Genomic DNA, 6,000 nt, shown 5'->3' on the forward strand with positions numbered 1-6,000 from the left:
TTCCAAAACATAGTCCTGAAAATTATCAGCTTAGTAGGAGTGGCAAGACTTGAGCTGATTTAACAACCAGGGAGACTAATCTTCAGACAAAGCATGAATAGGGATGATTTTATGAGTCAGTTTTACATACAATGCCTTTGCTGTCTCTCTCCCTGAAACACAAAGGGCTGGAGCATGGGAACACATGAATAAGGTGAAATACTGTCTGGTTTGCTCTTTCATTCAGATTCCTCCGCTATTTACATCTTAATTCAGTCTGTCATTTAACAGTTGTTTCTTCAGAGAGGAACTAGAGAACCATAAGTACAGGGTTACATCTTACAGCCTATAGAAAAAATCATACCTGATTGCCATGTAATAGAGTCTTTATCTGTGATGTCTATCTGATATCAGCCATAACAGAACCAAGATCCTAGATCAGCTGGACCATTTCTGTAATCCAGTCTACCAGCTCCTGTGCTACCAAGAGCACCATTTACCGCAATTTTAGCTCAGTTTTGGTATAAAGTTTCTGTTTTATATTAATCATATTTATGGGGTTTGTTTTCTCTTTTCTTAAAACCATAACAGCATTTTTAAATTTATTTCTTTTTTGCATTTTTTATTTTTTATTCAAGGTTTTTTTCTGTTGCCTTTCAGTTACTGGAATTTCTATACATAAATTCAGCCTACACTCTGAAAAGTAGAAAGTTATCATCACTCATAAAACTGCCATGGTGTCAAGTGTCACTTCCAAGGAATCTGTAAGATTTTCCCATGAAAGAGCCCTGTAGAAGCAGTTAAAGTACTGACTTGCCCTGTTCTTGTCTTAAAAGTTAATTCTTTCGTTGAATAGTTTAGGTAACTAGTGCCAGTGACCATTTCTGAGTACTTGTACCCAGCCAAATAAAGACAGTAATGTCTTATTTAATTTTCAGGTCAGTCTCTGTCAAGAGAGATTGGTAGAAGCATGAAAAGCTTTAACATATTAGATAAAATTAGGTCTAAATATCAGAAATACAGAAAATAATACAAAACCGTTGGATTAACAAAACCAGTAACAGTGGCTGATATTTAGAAGAAGAACTATGAAATGAGGTAATGTTAAAGCCAATAGATTCCTGCCTCCACTAAGCATTTCTGTCAAGTGGTTATAAAGTTGTAGTTGTGCATCTGTAGAAAAATCCTACAGTAGTAACCATGTGCAGTTTACTAGAAACTTTGGCATCTTGCAAATCCTTCTTTGTCTATTACAGAGCTCAGTCAAGGGGAGATATTAAACAGTAGGAATTTTTTTTTCATTATTCTGTGGCATGAACAGAATTAAATGAACATGTCTAGTTGGAAAAAGTCTTTTCAAATATCACTTCTGTGAAGAACCATCTGGCTTCAGAAGAATAAAGATTAACTCAAGATCTGGTGCAATGTGCTTCGGTAGATAGCATGAGTGTTTATATCGACAGTTACAAATGACTGACATTTTGCATTACAATTTTATTTCCAATGAATTTTATTTTATTTTATTTTATTTTTATTTTATTTTATTTATTTTTTTCCCAATATGCAAGTATTCTACTCTGGATATTTTCAAAGGTCTGAGTTTTCTTGGAGAGATTCATCTGAAACCATTCATTTTCCCCAGTGGCATTAAGACTTTTTTTTAAAAAAAAAAAAAAACAACAACAACTTTACCACATTTTTAAAAGTTTTCTTGCTTCAAGAGCGTACATGACATTTGGCTGATACTTTGTCAATAAATCAAGAAAATATATTTGCTATTTCATTTTTAAAAAATCCTCTGTTCAGGTAAACTTCAATTTCTAATTTACAGTCATTCAGTAAAAATTAATTACAGTTTGGCATTAAATTATCTGAAAATTTATTCTTCATTGTTCATATTCAGCCAAAGCCATATGGGCTGAGTATGATTTTTTTCCCTTGTAACTGCTAATCCATAAAGAAGTAGTACACAATTTCCAGAACATGCAAACTGGGTATTTCCTAACTTTGGTATTCTTACTTTACAGAACAAAGTCCTCTAGTGTAGTATGACTGTATATTCTTTGTTTTTCTATGGGGTTCTTCAATTTATTGGTTTTAATTCAAGTTATCTGAAGGAAACACCTGTAATACTGGGAACTGAAGTGAAAATGCTCTTACCTTGCATTATCCCATTGTGATATGCATCTGTATCATGTAGATAGTTGGGAAAGAGCATCTAAATTAAAGAGATCAGATGGTGTACAGTTAGGTTCTGTGAGTGAAGTATCATTTATACTGTTTCACACATAGCTCACTGAGAGTATGATCCTTACTATTAAGACTAATGATTGTTTTCTAGTTTGGTAATTATTGATCTAAAGAGACATCTGTGCTTCTGTAGTATTAAATCACTTTTACAATTGTCCTCTCACATGTTATCAGTGTATTTGAATTTTGGTTTATATGGTATTTTCTTTACAGAAAAAAAAGGAACAAAATGGAAGACACTGACAGGTATACAAATTGCAACACTACTACTGATGAGACAATACAATAATATTATATATTAAAATATAATATAATAGTCCAGATGTTCATTATTCTCAAAAGCTAAAAATATCCTGCTTATTAATGTGTCATTGCTCTTTGATTCACAAAATGCTATTTTCCTTTTAATAAATTAATCTTAAAAATATTAGAATCATACTGCATCAAAAAAATTGCTTGCAAACCTCTTATATATGTTGTCATTGCTGGGTATTAGAATAGAGAGATGTAATCATTAATAATGCATTATTACTGCACAATCTTTAAATTAAAAGGTATTTCATGTTATCTTCTACTAATTTGAATTTAAAATTAGATAACATGCTATGCATATTTAACAAAGAGGAACGTAATTAACCTCTATATGCTCAATATCTTCTTCAGCATTCCAAGCTAAACACATTCAAGATATATAATTACATGCAATTATAAAATAATTAAATAGCTTTTTTCTATTGTATATTTGATTACAACAGAAGCCTATGTGGTTTATCAACAACTACAGAATATGTCTATTCCTAAGTGACAATTCTTGTGGTTACTACACTTTGAAATAATAGATATTAAAAGAGATTAACTTAATAGAAAAACATCTGTTCAACCTAATAATAAAAATAGATAATATACAAAAAATACAAAAGAATATTGTGAATTCTAAATTTAAATGATCTTTTAAAAATTTGTTATTTAAACAACAAAAAGATAGCTAGAGGAAGAATATACAACATTACCATTTGTGAATGTTTTAAAAAGTAAGATAGCCAGGAATATATAGTAATCAGATTTGAAAAAAATCATTATTTTAGCAGAAGTATTTCACACCTGCACCGTACTTCAATGCAGTAGCAGGTGGGTGGTTTTTTGGGAGGTATCTGGAATATAAATACGATTTATGCAAATAGAGAACGTTCTAGTGGGCTTTAATTAAAAAATTCTCTGACCATCCAGAATTTATAAATATTTAAAAGATATCTGTTTATTTTTCTTTCATCAAATTTTAACAGGAAATCATCAATGTTTATGAGGTAAAAAGGATACACTTCAGTATTTGCTATTTGAAGGATATGACCGTTTAGTCTCACTATATTTCTAATCACCTCTGGTTGTTACAATACCCAAGTTCTAAGAAAGAATCTGAGCCCTTACAGCTGGTCTCTGCCAGTAGGTCCTATAACAGTAATATCTAGCTGCATAAGGCACACGTGGGACACAGACGGTGCCAACATTTCTCTGCCTAAGCAAAATTTAATTCTGCTTTTTTTCAGAAAGAGAAAGTTTTTCATCTTTTCCCGTTTTTGTGGTGTGGGTTTTTTTGTTTTGTTTTGTTGTTGTTGTTGTTGTTGTCGTTTTTTCCCTGTTGGAAAGCCAGAGTAATTGGAGAAAGGAATGATAGTCTATATGAGCTGGAAATGAGATCTGAAGAATCAAACTTATTGTACCTGTTGCCAACAAGAAGGTAATAGGACTCTGGTGCCATTGAGAGAGGACCTTACTGTCCTTTTAAAGGGTGTCACACACCTTTTGCTTGATAGCAAAGGGAATTGATGAGAAAAACTTAAAACAAAGTTAAGGTGTTTCTGCAATAGCAGTGAGACTAGGAGCAAACCCAATATATAAGGCTTACCTCTGGGTGCATTCCTCCCATTGTAGGGTTCCATTTCTGAAGGCTTGAGGTGGATAGGGAAGGGGTTACTCCAGCTCCAGGGGTTTCTTCAGGGTCCTGGACGCATGGAGGGGTTAGGTGCTCACCCCTCCCCCCATCCACGAGGTCCCATGGTAGCCAGAGAGACAGCACACAGCTCGTGGAGAGGAGGCGAGAGAGAGAGTTTATTGTGGTTAGGGGTTTATAAAGCTCTTGGGAGGGTCAAAAGGGACCATGTAAGGTAAGGGGTCTTACAAAACACCAATCAGGCAGGGAACAGCCAAATAAGGAAGGGGTTAACAAGAGACCAATGAGAAGACTTCTTGATATCTTCTCAGGACATTCCTGAGACAGAGATAAGAACTGGCCATGGGGGATTTTGGGAAGAAGAAACATGAGTTAGCAGAGACCACAAAAAAGCCATTTTAAAACATGCTTAAACCACAGTTTTCCCATATAATGCAGGTTTACTGCTACACTTACCTATTACTTAAAGACTCACTTAAAGAATTGTGAGGGGAAAAATGTTATTCCAGTTGCATAGTTAGGTTTTCTTACTAAACAAAAAGAGATGTAGCACAGAGATTTCCGTAACGATAGCTGAAAAAGAATGACATTTTTAAATGGGTTTGTTCTTCTTTTTTTTTTTTTTCAACTGCAGCGGAAAGGACTATGTAAAGGATGAACAAAGAGATTTTGATTTACCAATATTGGAAGAAGTGACTGTTAAATCCAGAGTCATGTGGAAGAGACTATGTCTTCAGACAAAATCCAATCAATAGCAATCAATCCTTTCAATTGTGTAATAAAGTCCTGAGAAGATGAAGCTTTGTCACTGAAATGTGACATTGTTTTCCATTAAATAGTGAAGCAATTATTTCCACAGTAAACCAATGTCAAACAGAAGTGAGTAAGGACAATTCTTCATCTACCATTATCTAATATTAGTGCATTTTGCTGAAGTACTTGAAACACTAGACAAAAGTATACAGAAACAATAAAAATTGAAATATTACAATGGATTCACTTTGGCAGTGAAAAAATATTTACTTAGCCTACATTCTTGTTTGCATTTTATTCTTTCATGAATAATGAAATAGTTAGCAAAATATACGTCTTCTATTGTTTTAAAGGCTGCTCTGAAAAGCAGGTACCACACTAGGGTACATGAGGAATTAAAAGGTAAAAAAACCTCTGAAATTCTGTAGTAATTGATATAATTTATCTGTCAGGCCTTTATCTTTTGATCTTCTCCTTTTAATTCCTAGTACCTCTCAGCTGTTAATAAAATAACCTCACAATTCTCAGTGTTCATTGCCATTGTCTCCATTTGCACATATTTTTATTTATTCCTTTATATAGTAGCTTTGAAAACTTGAGTGAATGGGTAAATGAGTAAACTTTCTTCTCTCCTTTACTCTCTCATGAGTGTCTTCCTCTAAAGTGATGCCTATTGATGTATTAAATATTCATCACAATTACAGGACTTTAATCAGAAGTCTCATGAATCCCCTAGTAAAAACACCACAATGGGAACCTGAAGCAGGGATGAAGACCTAAATCAACGTAGGCAGTTCCTCCTTTTTTAAAATATAAATCCAGAGCCAAAAATTATCTCAGGTAACATAGTATATTAATGATAAGGAGGAAGTCTTCATATTTAGCATTTGAGATGTTTGTTATTATGGAAGAAATTAACAATAGAACATTTTCTGGAGAAGTTATTGCTTCTTTATTTCATTAAAATATATACTCTAATATATTAATATATTATATTTTGTATAGCAATAGATGAAATTAAATAAAATGTAAAATAAAATATAGATCGTTTCTAAGACAGTACTGACTGA

Source organism: Neopelma chrysocephalum, unplaced genomic scaffold (assembly GCF_003984885.1).
Source record: "Neopelma chrysocephalum unplaced genomic scaffold, ASM398488v2 Primary Assembly neopelma1_25, whole genome shotgun sequence".
NCBI lineage: Eukaryota > Metazoa > Chordata > Aves > Passeriformes > Pipridae > Neopelma > Neopelma chrysocephalum.